The sequence below is a fragment of the Cavia porcellus genome, unplaced genomic scaffold (genome assembly GCF_034190915.1).
Source record: "Cavia porcellus strain 051 isolate PalLab524CR breed Dunkin Hartley unplaced genomic scaffold, mCavPor4.1 scaffold_5, whole genome shotgun sequence".
NCBI classification, from domain to species: domain Eukaryota; kingdom Metazoa; phylum Chordata; class Mammalia; order Rodentia; family Caviidae; genus Cavia; species Cavia porcellus.
Genome location: NW_026947488.1, coordinates 13048437 through 13067143, shown reverse-complemented (window position 1 = coordinate 13067143; position 18707 = coordinate 13048437). Strand labels below are relative to the sequence as shown.

General features: G+C 49.2%; 1 long non-coding RNA gene across 2 annotated transcripts; it reads left to right on the top strand.

Moving 5' to 3' along the window:
* Window positions 1-6651: 6651 nt before the first annotated feature.
* Window positions 6652-18382, top strand: LOC134475981 (uncharacterized). 2 transcript variants are annotated; one of them, XR_010047347.1, is made up of 3 exons: window positions 6652-7267; window positions 14329-14580; window positions 14840-18382. It is a non-coding gene; the product is annotated as an uncharacterized LOC134475981 (long non-coding RNA). The 2 variants fall into 2 exon arrangements; XR_010047346.1 differs by having other exon boundaries at window positions 14329-18382.
* The last annotated feature ends 325 nt before the right edge of the window (window positions 18383-18707 follow it).

The window sequence follows — 18707 nt, the reverse complement described above, 5'->3', positions numbered from 1 at the left end:
ACCCAAAGGTGTTTAGATTTTTTTAAATTCGAAAGGAAAAAACCCAGAATCATAATAATATGTATTAATGGTGAGTCCAGCCTGGCTTATGTTCACTGATGAGCTGTGGTCCTAGCCTCGCCATGGCAGAAGGGTTTGCAAAGGTGAAGGTGGCTGGAGCTCAGGGACTCACAGCGCCCCTGAGCCGGCCCCATCTCCATCTCTGGCAGGAACTGCAATTGTGGCCCGGCAGGCTCGTTGCCAAGGGACCTGGGAGAGGAGGGCCACTTCCGGGAGTGCTGATGGCCTACAGTTCACAGCCTGGTCTTCATCTAGCACCTGGGAGGCTCTGCCCAGAGCGCCCTCCAAAGCCTCCCTGGATGTGGGACGCGCCAGGGCCTGGGACCCTGCAAGGTGATCCAGGGGCTCCCGTCTGTGGTTTTCAGAGTGAAGCAACAGCCTTGACCCTGGAAATAGCTTTACACTTCCACTCGGTGCCAGCCCAGCCACTAATGCCGCCTCCTGTCCTGGCTCCCCACATTCCACCTCCTAGATGTGCTCTTGTGATCTGTGTGTGCTGCTATCCTTACTAGTACTTATTCTTAAACTCCTCAGAGCTCCATCCTCCCCCACCCCTTTTTATTTCTTTTTATCGGTACCGGGGATCGAACTCATGAACACCTGCTTGCAAGTCAGGTACTTATGCCGCTGAGCTAAATCCCCAGTCCTCCTTCCCTCCCCTTTTATACTACAATGTTTAAGAGAAACTTTGTACTTCAACAGGTGTTTAAAGAGGAAATATTGATTATAATTGTGAGGGTAAATACTAAGCCTCGTGATTGAGCATTCATGCTGTGACAAGCAGTGGACCCTGAATTAGGTGCAGTCATGAGGAAATTGAGGCTCAGAGAGGTTTAACCTCCTCCTTGAGGTCACACAGCTTGTGAATGGCAGAGCAGGGATCTGAACCCACAAGTCACACCTAAGGCTTAGGTTCCCTGCACCAGTTTGTCTACACTATGAGGACAGAGGTTTTGGTTTGTGCATCCCGGAGTCTAAATCAGTGCCTGACACACAGTAATATTCAATCTATACTTATTGAATAAAGAAATGAGTAGATGATCAATCAGCTGCCATATTTAGAAAAAATCAGAAAAATACAGTGGAAAGGAATCTGGCCAGGAATTGTTGCCTGGTCCCCAAGGTGCTGGAGTGAAGCCTGAGTTTCAAAGGCGAAACTCATGTTAGAGAGACAGTAACGATGTGCTAGTGTCCCATGAAGACTTGCTCCTTCACAGTTTAGAAAAATTGGGCTGGCGATTTAGCTCAGTGGCATAAGCGCCTGCCTGTCAAGTGCAAAGTGCTGAGTTGGATCCCTGGTACCGTCCCCCCAAAAAGAAAGAAAAATTGCAACACAGACAAAAGCAGTCAATCTTTTTCTTGTGCAAAAATACACACACACACACATATAATTAAACATATACACACATACATAGTTAAACGTACATATATACATAATTAAGCATACATATAGCTAAATCCTGAACCTTCACCCCAAGCTATACTCCCTGCCCTTTTTTATTTTGAGACAAAGTCTTGCTAAGTCTGAAAGTTGTCCAAGCAAGGCTCAAACTTATGACCCTCCTGCCTCATCTTACTAGACTGCTAGAAATGCAGGTGTGTATGACCATGCCTGGCTTAACTGTATTTTTCAGTAGTTTTATTTTGTAGGTTCACATACACCATTCACCCATTGAAAGTACACCGATCAGTCCTGCCTAGTGTGTTCAATTAACTGCACAGCTGTTGCCGAGCCTAATCTTAGAACATTTTTGTCCCCCATAAAGAAGCCTGGTCCCCATCAGCAGTCCCTCCAGCCCTCAGCAGTGAGCTGTCTTTCTGTTTTTGTGGATTTCCGTATTCCAGCCATTTCCTGTAAGCAGGGTCACTCAGTATGTACATGGTCTTCTGCGGCTGGCTCCTTTCCCTTCACATAATGTCTTCGAGGCCACCGCTGTGTGACAGGTCTATCTGAGGTCCGTATTTAGTGTGTCCACCGGGCCCCTTCGAGGCCCCTCCCAGAGAAGCTGCACTGCAGGAGCACCACTGTAAGGAGGCCAGGACTCCGGGGAGACTGAGGCGCAGTCCCTGGGCAGGGAGGACATCCCTCTGTCCTTGGAGCCGGGCAGAAATGGCCCAAAGGTTGCTGCTGCTCAGTCCTCCATCCTGAATCAGGGCTCGGCGTGCTCCCAAGAGTGTGAGCCACTGGGTCAGCATTTCAGCAGTACTTGTGTGTGCCCACTGGGGGTGAGGGGCTGGGTCAGGGAGGGACAGAGGAGCAGAGCATCCAGGAGGCCAGCAAGGGGCGGTTGGATTCCAGGATGTGTTCTTCAGCACGGCAGCCCCGAATTCCAGCAACCCCACACTGTGTGATGTGTGTGTGTGTGTTTACAAAGTGGACCCTAAGTGCCAGTTTCCCAGGCTCTGTAGCAGATACTTTTTGGAATCTCTTGTAGCCACTATTTTGCAGTCCCTAGAGTCTCTGCCTTACTCTTTATTTCTTTTGCTCTTTGCAGCGCTGGGGATTCAGGGCCTGGCACATGCCCTGAATGTACCACTGAGCTACACTCCCAGCCACACGCTTCTGTTTTAATCCTCCCCAGGACATTGTGAGGTAGGTAATTTCTTTCCCCAGGCTCGGGAAAGGCAGGCGATTGGCCCGAGGTCCGTGTTTGGGAATGTGGAGCGGGAATTTGAAGTGGACTCTGGAGCTTGTGCTGTGAACCACATAGAAGGCAAAGACTGTGATGGGAGTGACTCAGGTGTGGGCCAGTTCTTGGGCACCATGAAAATTCACATTTACCTTAGGTGTCCCTGGGGTGTGTCACTAGAGCATGGGACAGGAACCAGGGGATCTGCTGGGGAGGGGGAGGTGTCCACACCTGTCTAGTAACTGAAAAATAAATCAGGTGTGATGGCCCATCCTGTCATCTCAGCACTCAGGAGGCTGAGGCGGGAGGATCGTTGCAAGTTCGAGATCAGCCTGAGCTACAAAGTGAGCCCAAGGCCAGCATGAACTGCATATGGAGATCCTGTCTCAAAAAGACGGGGAAAAAAACCTGAATAAGGAAAGATGACAGGTGTGTTAGGGTTGGCACTGGGGTGTTTTAGAGCCTCGCCCCACACCTGAGCACCCCACATCCTTAGGTTAATCAAGGCTTTTTTGGGATATGAGTGACAAAATGCAACCTACTTTAATAAAAAGGGGAATTTATTGATTTATATAGTTAAAATCTCCAGGACAGGACAGCCTTCGGGAATAGCTGGATCCAGGGACAGGAACTAGAGAGCCATGGTGTCACTGTCTTCGGGCTGTGCTCCCCTCTGTGTTGGCTTCATTCTTAAGCAGGCACCTGTGGCGGTCTGGACACTGCCAGCAGCTCTGGGCTTTCTTCCCTAGCTCAGCACTGCTCGTGGGAAGAGGATATCTTCTGGTGGCCATGGCCTCAGCGACCGTCGGGGGGTTTCTGTTTATCGACCTGTCAGTCTTGTGCCCCTTATTCATATGCCTGAACCAGCAGAGGCTGGCGCGAGGCAGGCTCAGGTGTGTGTCCTAGGGCCAGGCGGAGGGCTCTGTCCTACTCAACCCTGTGCAGCCAGCGTGGGGAAGGGATGATTCCCCATGGAAAAGTCGGGGTGCTGACACCAGAAGCAGCAGGGATGGTGACGGGGCAGGTTCCAGATGACAGTTATCTTCCTCATGGGAGGTCAAACGGCCACCAGCTTTGCTGTCAACCTGCTGTGTGATTTTTTTTCTCTTTTGAGACAGGGTCTTGTTATTCAAGGCTGGCCTTGAACTTGTGGCGATCCTGCTACCTCAGCTTCTCAAGTGCTAGGATTGCAGGTGGGCACCACCATGCCTAGCTGCTGTGTGATTTTTAAAAAAGTAGTACCAAGGGCTAAAGCCAGGGTATTTGCATTGTGCTCCATTGCTGGCCCCCCTGTTTGGTTTTCATCTTGAAACACAGTCTTGCTCAGTGGCCCAGGGTGGAGTGCTGCGATTATAGGCATGTGCCCGAGTGCCTGGTTTGCTGCATGGTCTTGAGTAGGCCCCTTCCTCTAAGCCTCAGTTTCCCTTTCTGAATAGGGCTGATCTCCAAGGACTCATTCGGCTCTGAGCTTCTGAGGCCAATAGACTGCATCCGGCTAGTGGCCGAGCACCCGAGCACGACAAGTCTGAGCTGGGGCTTGGGAATGCATGGCCCTTCTGCTGCCCTGGGGATGAACCTAGGACTGGACATCCAGCCCCCTGTTCCTGCCCATTCCGCAGGGTACAGCCTGTGACAGCGGGAGGGACCGGCTCTGAGGAGGATTCTTTGCACATCCCCGGCATTCTCCATCTATAATTGGCTCCAAATGAAATGATCTCATCCCTGAACACCGAGGAAGGAAGACTGGGGGGTGAAGCAGCTCACTGGTGGCAGCTGACACAATTTGTGACTAACCTGCCTCCCGGGATGCAGGCAGGGACACTCCACTCTCTTAAAGACAGTGTAAAGAATTAATAGCAATGTCTTGCTCTGGGGATTGAGGAGGCTGCACTTCTTGGGTCTTTGGGAGTGGCCCCAGGGTTCTTTATTGGGTCCAATCCGGGTGTCTTCTGACCATTGCTCGCCAGTCAGCCTGACCTGTGCCAGTAACCTGTCCCGAACCTTCCCGGCAAAGCCTGGCAGGGGAGGCAGTGAGCCGGCCAGTCCCTCCAGCGCTTCGGCCCATCTGGATTCTTGGTTGGATTTGGGGCTGGCTAAAGCTCGTTTAAATGCCCATACGTTAATTCTGAAAGATGAGCTCCTAATCAACTTTCATAAAGCTTGTCATGGCACCATCTGGTTGGCGTTTGTCACTACTGCATTACATAAGAGGAAAGACATTTTTAAAGAATTTGGCTACATTTAGTAATTGGATTCCCAGAGAGGAGCCATGCTGGGGCGGATGGCGCCGTGATTCAGAAATGCCACAGGCCCTTCCGCAGGGTGTGGTGGCCTCCCCAAATCCCACAGGCTCCTGGAGACACCTGAGCACAGCCCGCTGGGGAAAAAGCCCAAGGAGAATCCTTCTCGCCTTGCGCTCTCTCTGGTCCCCTCCTTCTCTCCCTTGCGACCCAGGCCAGTTTTCTCCACTATCAGCAGATACCTAAAGACCACACTTCCCAAAGCCCGAGTTTCCTGGCTGCAAAGGCCATGTCTCCTGTCACCTTGCTGGATGCTCCAAAGGGAAACTGAGCCTCAAGTTCCCGCATCAGAACAGTGTCGCTCTGTAAGGGCTCCTCCAGCCTCTGGAATGCCAGGATCCTAACAGCACAGGCGCAAGGGCATCCAGGCCTATAGTGCCTGCCCTTGGTGGGTGCTCTGACAGTGTTAGCCGGTTTCCGAAGCTATGTCTGATGCCAGCGAGTGCCAAGTGCATATTCACCTTCCTCCCATTACTCTTCCTCCCATTTGATTCAACAAGCACTGAGGAGTGCCCGCGTGAGAGGCTGCGCCCGCCTCCTACAGGTGCCCGCCTAGGGGAGCGTCCTGCACTTGGTTCAGTGTTAAGGTGGAAACTTTTGATTTTGGAACAAGTGACCCTGCATTTGTGTTTGGTCCTGCAGATTTTGCAGCTCACCCCTCCTTGGGGTCTGAAAGGATGCTGGTTTTAAGTGACTGCTGGAGAGTGAACATAACAGTCAGGTCTACGTTTGAAACTGGGAGAGTCCACATAAAAGCCCGGCTGGTTTTGGAGACTGAGAGCATCTTGCTGTTGTGAGCCTGGGCTCTCACGTGCTGCCACACGTGCCTGCTGTCCCCACCAGTCCTAGAGGCTCTGAGCCAAGGCCTTCTGTTCCTCTGCAGGGCACCCATTCTGATGGCCAGGGGCACGGGCTTCACAGCCGGGTGGGGGGTGGGAGGGTCCTTCAGCAGTCACAGCTGTTTGCCTTTGTTTTCCCTCGGTGACATGAACCGGTGGTGATGACAGTAACCTCTCGGGGCCGTAAAGATTGAACTGGTTCCTGTGTGAAAAGCATCTAGACATGTGGCATTATTCCTGTTACACTTTTGCTCACTTCTGGTGTTATAACTTGCACAAGTCTGAGGGCCAACCCTCCAGGAGCTGCAAGCTGGACCTGCAGTAAGTGGCTGTGAGGCTATCTCCTGCCATCTAGAGCAACATGTCTGGTCAGTCTTTGCTTTCCCTGCCTTTACCTGTCCTACCAGAGTTCACACCTTAAGCATGATCTCCTAGAATTATAAATACCATTTTGAGGGAAAAGCCTTTTGTTCTTGAATAGGCCAAGTCATTCCTGCCTCAGGACCTTTGTACATACTGTACTTGTTTTCTAGGCTACTTTCCCTTTAACTTTGCCTATCTGTCCATTCTGGTCCAGCTCTCAGAGGTTTTCCCTACCCACCTTAAGAAAAATAGCTCATGACTTATTCATACACATTTCCTTATATTATTTTCTTCCCAGAATTTGTTGTCTGTCTCCCAGAGGATATGGTCTCCCCCGACCATCAGAATGGGTGCCCTGCAGAGATATGTCTTGTCACTGCTATTTCTCCAGCAGCTAGACTACTGACTGGCACTTAGTAGCTGTCTCTTAATTATTTGTTGAATGAAGAAAGAAAAGGAGGGAAGAAAGGAAGGAACTCATTAACTCCTCATGACCCCCTATAAAGCAGGGCCAAGAGACCTGAGTCATGAGAAGGGGCAGTCCCAGAGCCAAGAGGCAGCCATGAGGAGGTGGGGACCTCCCTGAGGTGAGAAGCAGGGTGCCATCAGCTTGCCAGCCACCCAGAAGGGGTCAAGAGCAGGATGAGACCTGGGAACAGCTTCTGAGAATGGAGTCAGCCAGTCGGGCAGCCAGGCAGCGGAAGGAGACTGTTTACAGGAACTGGCGGCCATTGCCATGACAACCGGGCAGCCTACAGCTTCCTGCGTCAAGCACAGGTCTGTGCTTGGCTGGGATGTGTGAGGACAATGGTAGGGACAGGGCACTGGCGAAGGGAGGGACAGCGTACACCCATGGCAGGGAAAGAGGATTCTAATTTTTTTCTTTTTCTTTTTTAATCTAGCACTGGGGACTGAATCCAGGGCCTTCACCCTGAACTAGACCCCCAACCCTTCTTTTTTTTCCATTTTAATTTTTTTATTTTGAGACAGGATCTCATTCAATCACTGAGTTGCCCAAGCGGGGCTTCAACTTACGATTCTCCTGCCTCAGCCTTCCATAGTTCGGGGACTACAGGTATGTGTCACCCTGCCCGGCTAGGAATTCTCAGTCTTCCATGTCATCAGAGGATTGAACGGGCCTAATGCAGCTACTTATGAGGGCATGTGGTGTGCGTGTACATGTGCGCACGCGTGTGGGTGTGGTCTGAGCTGCGTGGAGTCAGGCCTGCGTTCAATTGGTTCTTTTACTTGGATGCTGTGTCATCTTGAGCGAGTTAAACTGTCAGTACCTTAGGTCCCTCCCAAGTAAAGTGAGGATGAACAGTAACAGTACCTCCCAGTGTTGTTGGGAGGATTAAATGAGATGATACTTTCACAGCACTCAGAATACACCTTGCGTTTTTCCTTACTTTTAAATTAGTTCTTGAAATCAACGTACATTTTGACTTTAGGGTACCTTCTGGCTGGGGTAGGGGGAAATTTCATTCTCAGGGACCCTCCCCACTTCCTGGCTTCTTTCATTAGTTAATTTGACAAATGTTTATTGAACACTTATTATGTGCTAGACACTGTTCTCAAAGCTAGGAACACAGCAGTCAACAAAGCAGACGAAATCCCCAGCTGCTCAGCTGGGGTAGATAAATGTTACAGATGATAAAAAGGAACATAGGTCAGATGGCACCAAGTGCAGCGGAGAAAAATGAAGCAGGGAAGAATATACTGATGGTGCCTGTGTGTGGGACTACATTGTAATTTTTTAAAGTGTGGTAGGGACACAAGGTGTCAGGGAAGGCCTCGCTGAGAAGGTGACTTTTAAGCTCAATTTGAAGGAGATGGAAGAAGAAATTGCATAGTTTTTTTTGTTGTTGTTTTTGGCAAGAACAGTCCAGGGAGAGGGAATGGCCAGGTGCAAAGGCCCTGAGGCAGTAATGTGGCAGATAGGACTATATCCTGCAATTGTATGTCTTGTGTGCCTATAGGGATGATGTGACACATATCTGATGGCCTATGGGTGGCATTGGCAGATGAGTGGTGATGAATGTGTGTGTTTGTTCATATACTAGGGTGCTGTGTTTTGCCACTTGGGGTGTGCACACAGCTTAATGCAATGAGACCTCCTGGAGCTGTGAAATGCAGTGATCTGTGCCTATGTGTAAGTGTGTAAATATACCTGGGAAACATGTTTCTGTGTGTTCGAGTCTGGAAGTGTAGACAGTGACGTGCAACTAGATTATAATAGTGTCTTTAAAATGTTGATGTTTCATGGCATTAAAATATTAGCCTTCCTGTTGACTTAGTTTTTTGGTGCCCTTTCACGTTGTGTATTTGAGGTGAGTGCCTCGCACTCCTACCCTGGCACTGTCCGGCAGGGGGAAGGAACTTGAAGAAGGCCTGGCTGCGGCAAGGGTGCCTGCCTCCCCTCCTGACTCCATCCCAAGCCTGTCCGCGTTAGCCCATGACCAAAGCCAAACCCAGTCGGAGCACGTTTAGTTCCTTTAAGACAAGATTTACTCAGTGCTGACTGTGTGCCAGGGACGGAGCATACATTATTCCACTTGATCCTTACCACCTTCTCTGGATAGACGTTAGTTCATTCAAATGAACATCTGTTTATGTAGGGCCTACTGGGGTGCCAGGAACGCCATCTGGCGTTCACACTGGCCTGGCAAGCATCCTTTATTTTCTGATAACAGCACCCCAGTTTTCCTCTAGGAGCCTCACCCCTCCCTCTCCCAGTCCAACTGGTTCAGTGTGGACTTTCGGCACCCCTCCGCAGGCTACAAGGGTGTTCTTGTGACCCCGGTGGCCCAATCAGCAGAGTTTATACCTATAGATACAGTGATTGGCTGTGGGATGAACACGTGACCCACCTTGATCCAATCAGAGTAAATCTGGGACTTTTGCTGCCCTATTGAGAAACAGATTTCTTTTTGCTAATATTTCTAATTGGAAGAATGACGGAACACAAATGAGGGTCCACTACATGGAGAAAGGGAAAAATTGAGCCCTTATGACGTCTTTAAAACATCTTGGATCCAGACAAACATCGTATCAGTAAGACTGTAAGACTTTCAGTATCATTGTAAGACTTTCTGGACCAGTAAATAGACACCCCCCCCACACACAAGTCAGCTGATCCCATGCTTGGCATCTTTTATCTTCTTTAACTCTGAGATGAGTCCTGTGGCAAGGGGCTATGGTTATAGGAGAATTGTGCTTGAGGCTGAGTGTGGGTCTGCCGGGCCCCTGGACCTTTCTGCTTTCAGTCTCCATTGTCTGGGGTCTGGGCCAGCGGCTCTGTGAGGGGAGTGGTGGATAGATCTGTGTTTGCTGCCAGCCACCGGCTCACCTTGTGACTTTGGTCAGACATGTAACCCATCAAAGCCTCAGTTTCATCCTCTAGAATGATGGACAGCGCAGGGCCTGGCCTGTTCCATGGGCAGAAGGGTTAGATGAGGTCATCCATGCAGGGGAGGTGGGTAGCAGTGACAACCAAGGGTCAGAGTCCCTGTTTTTCCCTGTGGGGAGAAGGTGGGCTGGGGGTTCCTGGCCTCCCTGCTGGCCACAGGCTGCCACAGCCTTTGGTGACATCTTCATCCATCTTCTCTCAGACGCACAGGCCTGGCTCACTCACCCAGGAAGCTGGCACTTAAGCAGCCACTTGCCCGGCTTCTCTTTTGATGTTCATTATATAAATTTCACTTTTCCTGGAATTGAGATCTTGACTGTCTGGACTCATTTGGCAATCAAGTCACCAAAGGGCCTCATTTATATTAATGGGGCCTCGAGTCTTACTTGAGAAGAGGCAGAGACAAGGATGGATGACAGTGACTCCAGGCTGAGTCGCTTGCTGAGAACTGGCGCTGCTTTGATGAGCAGACGCTTCGTGCTTTGGGCTGGGACTGTGGGCTCTCTGGCTTAAATGCTCTGCTGCCTGTTCTCTGTCCTCAGAGTAAACTCAGGCTGTGAGGTGCTGTGTGTTGGGCTCAGCAGCCACCCCCACCTCCTGCCACCCCTCCTCTCCTTCATCAGCCTGGCAGCCGAACTGGCCTCCCCCAGGAGCACATTGTGCCCTCTGCCCGAAAGGCTGCTCCCCAGCTCTTCCTGTAGTGAGCTCCCTCCTGTCCCCTGAGTCATCGCACAGCTGCCTCTTCCTGGAGGTCTTCCCTGATTGTCTCCCAAAGTGCCACTCCCAGGCGCTCTTTCTTGCCACCTGATTTCTTCCATTTTCTTAGTACCCAGCAGTCGCTCGCTCTCCTGTTGGCTTATTTTCCTATTTATTCATCGGCTGTCTTCACCAAGAGAATATAAACCCCATGAGAGCACAGACTGCACCCTTTGTCTTGCTGGGATCTGGCACAGAGAAGGTGTTAGATAAATATTTGTGGAACAAATGCCTGGATCCACTCAGTGAACCCTTTCTGAGTGCCTGCCCCTCGTGAGGCCCCGGGCCGGGTGCTGCCTGCATGCAGTTCCTGCCAAGTGCAGTGTTTATTGACTGTGACAGGATTTCATAAAAGACAGCCCATTTAATCCTCACGACAGCCCGTTCTTCATATTAGTTCACCAAGCACAGAGGTGAAGTAACTTGCCCCAAATCACAAAGCTAGGACATAAATAGAGAAGCCACGATCTGAGCCCGTCAGCTGGCTCCCACTTCTTCGGGGTTAACCAACTCATGGGAGCCACAGGAAGTCAAAGCCTGGGGCCCTGGATGGTGGAGCTGGGGGGGGGGGGGCTCTGGGGGCTGCAGCAGCCCAAAGGGGTAGCTGATCCAGCCTCACGTTGTGGGAGACATGGGAGAAGCCTCGGGAAGATGCAGTGTCTTTGCTGCATCTGGCATTTGTTTTTTAACCTAACCATGCAGCTTAAGAATTTTTAATATCTTCACCCTCTGCACAGTTAGCATTTGAAATAATGCTTGTGACCTCAGCACGAGGCAGCAGGGAATTTTGTGCACTTATAGTTTTGAGGATGGTGCCCTGCTGAGGAGAATCAGCATCGAGGGGGAGACCCCAGCCTGGGCCTCCTGACCTGTGTCCAGAATCTCCACCCTACTCCATGTCTCTTCCTTGCCAGGGGAAGCCATGCCCTGTACACAGTGCTTCTGAGTCTTGGGCTCCGGGTCTGTCGCTTACCTGCCGTGTGACCTGAGGGAAGTTACTAAGCCTCTCAGGCTCAGTTGGGTGGTTGCCAGCTTCCAGGATGGTCCCCAGTGAGTCTCCTTTTTCTCCTTTCCTGGTGTTCACTCGTATGTGTGGACCCCTTCCACAGGGAGCAAGGCACTTCGGGGTGACTGGTGGGATGTTTTGAAAATAATTTGTGCAGTGTGGTAGCACACACCTGTAATCCCAGCACTCAGGAGGCTGAGGCAGGATGATCACCACAAATTTGAGGCCAGCCTGGGCTACATAGTGAGTTCAAGGCCAGCCTGAACCACATAGTGAGACCCTGTCTCAAAAAGACAAAAGTAAACAAAAAAGACAATAAAATTATGTTAAGACCATGGAATATATTCAGTCTTTAAAAAGAAGAAAATTCAAACACATGCTACAACATGAATGGAGCTCAAGGACTCTGCTCAGTGTAGAATAAGCCTGTTAGAAAACAGCAAATCCTGCCGGCACCATCCAGTTAAAACAGTCCCAAATCCTGAGCAATAGCAGCTGTGTGTGATGCTAAATGTTTATTGTTATTTCAAGCTGCTGAGTGGCGAGGTAGTTTGTTATGCAGTGATAGATCACTAATGTAGTCCCCATCTGTAAGCTAAGGCGAGGGTGATTTCATGGGGCTGCTGCTGTTGATAATCTCATGATGATGACTTCCTAGTTTGTATTGCATGAGGTTGTTGCTATGAATTAATTAGCAAATATATTTGAAGAGCTCGGAGCGGTGCCTGGCACACAGTCCACGCTCAGTAAATGTTAACAAGTACATTTTTACTTTCCCTGTGATCGCTGGCATCATGAGGTGCTCAGGCAGGGTAATAATCCCTATTAAAGAACGTGCTATGCTCCGTGCATTGGTGGAACTAATACGGAGGGCAATGACAAGACACCATGATTGGGCACCCACCCTGTGTCCATTCTTGGGCTAAACATGGCCTATCTTTTCGTCGCATCTCCCAGCAGTACCCGAGACAGAAGCTATTATTTTTCCATTTTATGAAGAAGAAGATACCCAAGATTCAGGGAAGGAAAATGACTTCTTTAGGTCACATGGCAAGGAAGAAATGTAGCCAGAATTTGAACACAGATGTTTCACATTCCAAATTTTCTGTCCTGAGCTGCTAGGCGGAGCTGCAGTTGGAATCTACGCCACGCCCACCCCAAAGCCATCTCCTCCTCTTTGCAATTCCTTGTATATTAGCATGGGGCTCATTGCCCACACGGCTGGCAAGGGATCATTTGTTCTCCACCTCCCGCCTGCAGCACCGAAGTCTTTTCCACCTGGGAGACGTTTTGGCTTTGTTATTCCAGCCTCTCACAACAATCCACTCCAGGGGCCGGAATGGAGTAGGAGCACACATGCAGACAGGAAAAGCATGGACTAGCAGCCTGGTCTTAGATCCCTCCAGCGGCTCAACAGAAGCAGTTTCGTTAGCCCAGACCTTTGCAGCCTGGCACCTCCAGACGTGCCACCAGCTGGCTCTGCACAAACAGCTCTCCAAATATTTGCTGTAGGGCCATGTGGTCAGCCGCAGGGGCAGGTCCCCAATCAGGCCATGAGCTCAGGGCACCGGCATTGCTGCACCTGCTCCTCTCCCCGCGTGGGGAGGGTGGGGGCAGCTGTGCAGTGCCTGACAGCGTAGGCTTTTTTGAGCCTGAGTCTTATGTGACACTTGGCTAGGGCGAGAGGATGGGCTGATAGCAGTTGGAGGGGAACAGAGATGTTCACAGATATCTGTGATGTGTCAGGGGCTGAGCCGGGTCTGGTGTCCCCTACACTATTGTTTCTCAGATATTTTTGAGTGTGAGCTGTGGGAATAAAGATCATGCATCATAGATACGCAACATGCATGCGTGCGCATGCGCCAACACTCAACTGTAGCGACAGTTTCGTGATTCTTACCTTCTTATGAGCGATGCATGTTGGTTCCTATTCTGTTCCACTTTTTTTGTCTTTCATTTAAAAAGTGCTAGTCCACACTGGGCATGGTGGTACACACCTGTAATCCCAGCACTCTGGGAGGCCGAAGCAGAGGGATGGGAAGTTCAAGCCCAGCCTGGGCATCTCAGTGATATATCAAGACCCTGTCTCAAAGTGAAAAATAAAAAAAGGCCTTAGGATGTAGCTCAGTGCAAAGGTTCTGTGTGCAGTCCCAGTACTGAAAAAAAAAAAAAAGTGCTAGTTACGACTCATGAAATAGATTTTAAAGGGCTCTAATGTATAAATTCTTAATCTGGTTCAATTAACTTGGGAACAGTAGGAAAAATATTTTGATTGATCTGTAGCTGCAATATAGCACTCGATTTAGTTATTAATAGACAACAAATCATAATAGCATTAGCAGTTCCAGCAATGTTGTCACACACACAAAAATCACAGATCTTGTGGCTTTTCATTATGGCTGTTATAGGTATCTGGAAAATAGCATTTGTGCTCTTTGCTACTTTAAAATTATTGTAGTTATTAGACCCACTGCTAGATTTTGTTATTTATTAAAAAGAAGCACATATATTACTATATCACATATTTTAAAATATTTTGGTAATGGCATTTTGGCGGAGTAGATTTCCTTTGTAAACGTATGGAGTTTATTTTACCCAGAAGTGTTATTCTGAGAAGTCTGAAGGTTTCATCAGATTTTTCAGGGGGTCCTGCCACACAGGCTTTAAGGAACGCGCCCCTTCTGAGTCCAAACAGCTGAGGAAATGCTGTTCCAAGCGAAAGCTCTCGGGAGGTGGGCAGAGCTCGGAGTCCGTGCCCCTGTGCCAACCTCACACAGAAATCTCGCCCATGGCCCATCTTTCTGTAGCATTTACAGTGCCAGCCTCTGCACCAGATCCTTGGCATGGGTCATTCTTTTCATCTTTACACCAACTTATGAGTGATGTGTACTATTTTTAGTCCCATTTCTCTCTTCTCTTTCAGTCTTTTTTACCATCTTTATTTTTCTGTGCTTTGTATTGGCAGCTCCTTCCACAAAGATGTATCTCTTGAAGGAAGCAAAGATCGGTTTTGCTCAAGGTTGCATTCCCAGATATTGAAATATGCAAGATTCCAGGAGATGTGGGAAATTCTACATCAGAATGAAGACTATTTTACTGCAGTCTTTTAAAAGAATGAAAAGTGATGCCAAAACTCATGGTGAACAAAATGTCAACGTGCTGGTTTATATGTAGATGTCCCCCTAAGCCTCAAGCAATCATAGGCAGGACCCTGAAGGTAACTGGGTTGTAGGAGTTTACAGCTGACTGGGGTTAGGAGGTGGGGCCTGGTCGGGAGAGATGGGTCACTATGGGTGTGACCAGAGGGGTGTATCTCCTGTCCCTGGCTCTCCCTTTGATGCTCTGCTTCCTCTCTGCCATGAGCTAAGCAGTTTTTCTCTGCCCAGGCCTTTCCATGTCTCCTACCATGCATGGCCTGAAATGTCTAAAATAGGAGCCAACACTTCTTAGTTGTGTCTGGTATTTTGTTCCTACAGTGAGGAACGTGACTAAGCCCATCGAACGTCACATAAAGACTGGATCTAACCCTGCATATGTCGCCTTTCCTGGCCCTTCCAGAGCTGTTGCCCAAGTGCATTCACAGTGCTCTGCGGATGGGGCCCAGAGGTGTGGAGGGGAGACCTCCCGACCAGTAACTGTGGAGGACTCGGGATTTTGACTTCTGGTGTGCTGGCTCCCTACACAGGTCTCTTAAACTCTGTGCTTTCCAGGCTACTGAGTAAATAACCATGCTTGATCCTTTTGACAGAGGGTGTTATCTAGTGAAATCAGACAGATTTGCGTTAAAATCCATGCAAACTAGAACAGGAGACAAGCCTACAAAAGAAGGAGCAGCAGGAGCTTGGACAGTCCCGTCGGTGTTCTGCTCTTGTTTACTCCGTCTCCGAATAGGAATGCAGCACCTTCCTGGCAGTGTTTTGTGAGGACAGGGAAAAGAGCATGCAGTGACCATCCAGGGGACATGCAGGACACAGTCTGTGTATGTGTCCAGGGGTTCTCTGAAGCCCCTGCCTGAATCTGAGTGAGTGTGAACCCCCCTATACCAGTGGTGGCGAACCCATGGCCCACGAGCTGCAGCGAGCTGTTTGTATCATTGAACACTCTGAAAGGTTCACCATCACTGCCCCTGACTAGGACTGGTCCAACTGTTACCCCCGCACCGAGCAGAGTCGGTGCTCAATAAATGCACGTAGAAGGCAAAGAGAAAAAAGGAGGGAGGTAGATAAAAGGGAGGCAAAAGAGGTGTCCTCACTGATCTCAGAATCACACATTCAAGTATCACACAATCACATATTCAAGACTGAGAAGCAGAAGGTGCCAGGCTGAGTTTGTTTAGCGACCTACAGATGGGTGGAGAGTGCAGCCAGGAGGCCTGGAATTCTTCTGAGCCTAAACCATTCCCAGAGGGCCTCTGGCCCCCTGTGGTGATGCTCGTGAGTGCTTAAGGAGGGACCAGGGCTCTTGCTGAGCTGCTGACATGCGGTAGGGCCTTGGCAAGCAGCAGGAATCCGGATCTCTGTGCTGATCTGTGGAATGGCACTGGTAGCGCTTTCTGGGGGTTGTGAGCATCAGTGTGGCCCAAGATGTCTGTGAGCCTCTGATGGAGGTTTCTCCAGCTCATGTCAGAGAATGAGAAAAATAAGGATCACGTAAGCAGGTTTTCATGGCTGTTCTGATTGCTGGCGGGATATGCACTGTGACAGGGGACCTTGGTGTGACAGCAGTCAGACCTGCAGCCCCAGAAGCCCAGAACTCTGGGAGGCTAAGGCAGGAGAAGTGATGAGTTCAAGTCTTCCCTGGGTAGCTTAGTAAGACCCTGTCTGGAAATGCAAGAATGAAAAAGGAGGTGGGGGAACGGTGCATCCCTGTGATACCTGTGCTCGGCAGGGGTCACTGTGGGCTTGAGCCCAGGCTGGATTACATAGTGAGTTCAAGGTCAGCTTGAACTATGTTATGAGACCCTGTGTTAAAAAACAAAGAATCAAAAAGGGATGGGAGTGTAGCTAAGTGGAAAGGTCCGGGATTCAATCCCTAGTATTGAGGGGAGAAAAAAAGACCCATAGAAAGCTCGCAAACCCTTTTATCAACAACTTGACTTTCCAGGATATTTCTTTAGAGAAGTCCACACACAATATGAAGTGAGTTCCGTTTGAACTGACATTTGGGTATTTTTTTTTTTTTGGCTCAATATTTAACAAATTATTTATTGAGCACTTGCTATATACCAGATGTATTTCTATTCCTCGGAAGCACAACTGTGAGAAAAACTAATAAAAATCCTGTGTTCATGGAATTATATTCTGTGAGACAGAGATAAATAATAAACAAAATAAATACATAAGTGCAATGAATAAGAATAAATCAAACAAGGAGATGGAGTGTGACTGTATATAGTTGCTATTTTAAGTAGAGTCATGAGATAAAAGGGTTATTGAAGTGACCAAAGAGGTGAGGCTGAGAGTCACGTGACTGGCCTGGAATAGATGGTCCAAATAGAGGAAATAGCTAGAGCAAAGGTCCTGGGGTGGAAGTGTGCTTTGCACATCAGAAAATTGACAAGCATCATGGAAGGGAAAGATGAGCTTAAGACAGGCAATCTGGGATGGCAGAGATGGGAAGCGGGTAGCATCATTAGGGCCTGTGGCGAGCATGTTTGAGGACCAGGGAAGAGGCAACCACACTGGAGCAGAATGGTGAAAGCAGGAGACGGTGAACTGTGGCCTTGCAAACCACACCAAGGACTTCAGCTTGTACTCACCATGTGCTGGGAGGCCTTGGGAGGGCTTGGTGATGAAGTGACAGGTCGGACTGGTAGTTGGATGATTCTCCTCTGGCCACTGGGTTGAGAAGAACCTGCAAGAGACCCAGGGAGGAAGCAAGGAGCCCAGTCTGGCAGCTGCTGTAAGGACTGGGCAGTGACAACGGGGGCTGTGGCAGTGGCGGGCTGAGAATGCGGATTCCTGGCCTGCCTTGCAGGCAGAGTCCAGAGCAGCTGCGCACAGGCCACTCGTTCCAGCACTGAGGGCGACCGCCGAAGTGCAGAAGCTGCTCAGTACTCAACAGCAGGAGACCAGCAACTTCCTGGGAAGAAGACGTGAGGCTGGCTTGCAAGGAGCGAGGAAGCTCTTCGGGCGTGAATGCAGCCTGATTTCCAAAATATATTAAGGGAAAAGAAGAAGGTGAAGCAGTGTCTATAGTACGTTACTATTTATTTGTGGTAAAATAAAGCAAAGCAAAATAAAACACACATATACGCGCTTGGGTGTTGGCAACAATCATCTCTAGTACTGGCCTGTCCAGGTGGGACAGCTGGGAGTCCGATGGCATGGAGGACACTGCTCTTCCCTGGAATTCTGAATTGTGGACATTGTACCTTTTCTGGGCATTCACAACTGCAGGTGATTTTTGTCCCCCAAAGGACAGCTGGGGACCTCTGGAGACATTTTTGATTGTTGCAACTGAGGTGCATGCTTGGTATCCCCGTGGGTAAAGGCTATGCGTGCTGCTGGACACCCCACAGAATGAGGCAGTCCCTGGGTGCTTTGGTCAATGAAAACATATAATACAATTTTTTGATTAAAGAATGGCTTCCCCTACCCTCTTTTTTCAGTGCTGGGGGAACTGAAGCTGGAGCCTCAAACGCGGTGAGTAAGCGCTCTGTCACTGAGCTACAGCCCCAGTCCCTATAAAGATTCTGAGACAGGGTCTCATGAAGTTGTCCAGGCTGGCCTTGAACTTGCAGGCCTCTTGCCTCAACTCCCCAGGTAGTAAAAGATGGTCATTTATTCTGAGATGGTACGCTTTAGGGGCTGGAATTAGCATTTGTTTCACTAGGCAATGATGAATGTGAATAGAACATAGTTATTTTTTTAAATGTTCTTACTTAGCAAAATGAAATAATCCAAGGCTTGTATACTTCCTCAGACTGAATGGGTAATTTATTAGGTTGTAACATTCTAAAGTTTGAAAACTACTCTTTCCACCAAATGGCCTTTGGAATACAGTGTTTTTTGTTTGTTTGTTTGTTTGTTTGTTTGTTTTTTTGTCTTTTTCCTTTTTATTGGTACCAGGGATCGAACTCACGACTGCCTGCTTTCAAGGCAGGCACTTATGCCGCTGAGCTAAACCCCCAGCCCCGGAATACAGTGGTTTTAAGTTAGGGGTGCAGTTCAGCAGCAGAGAACTTGCCTAGCATGTATGAGGCCCTGGGTTCCATCCCCAGCACTCTAAAAAATAAAATAAAAATAAAACCTGTTCCCTGATCTTTTGTCCACCTTTCCCTGAAGGTGGAATTCCACCCTACAAATTGTGAGCTGGATTGGTGACTCACAAGGAGGCTGTTGG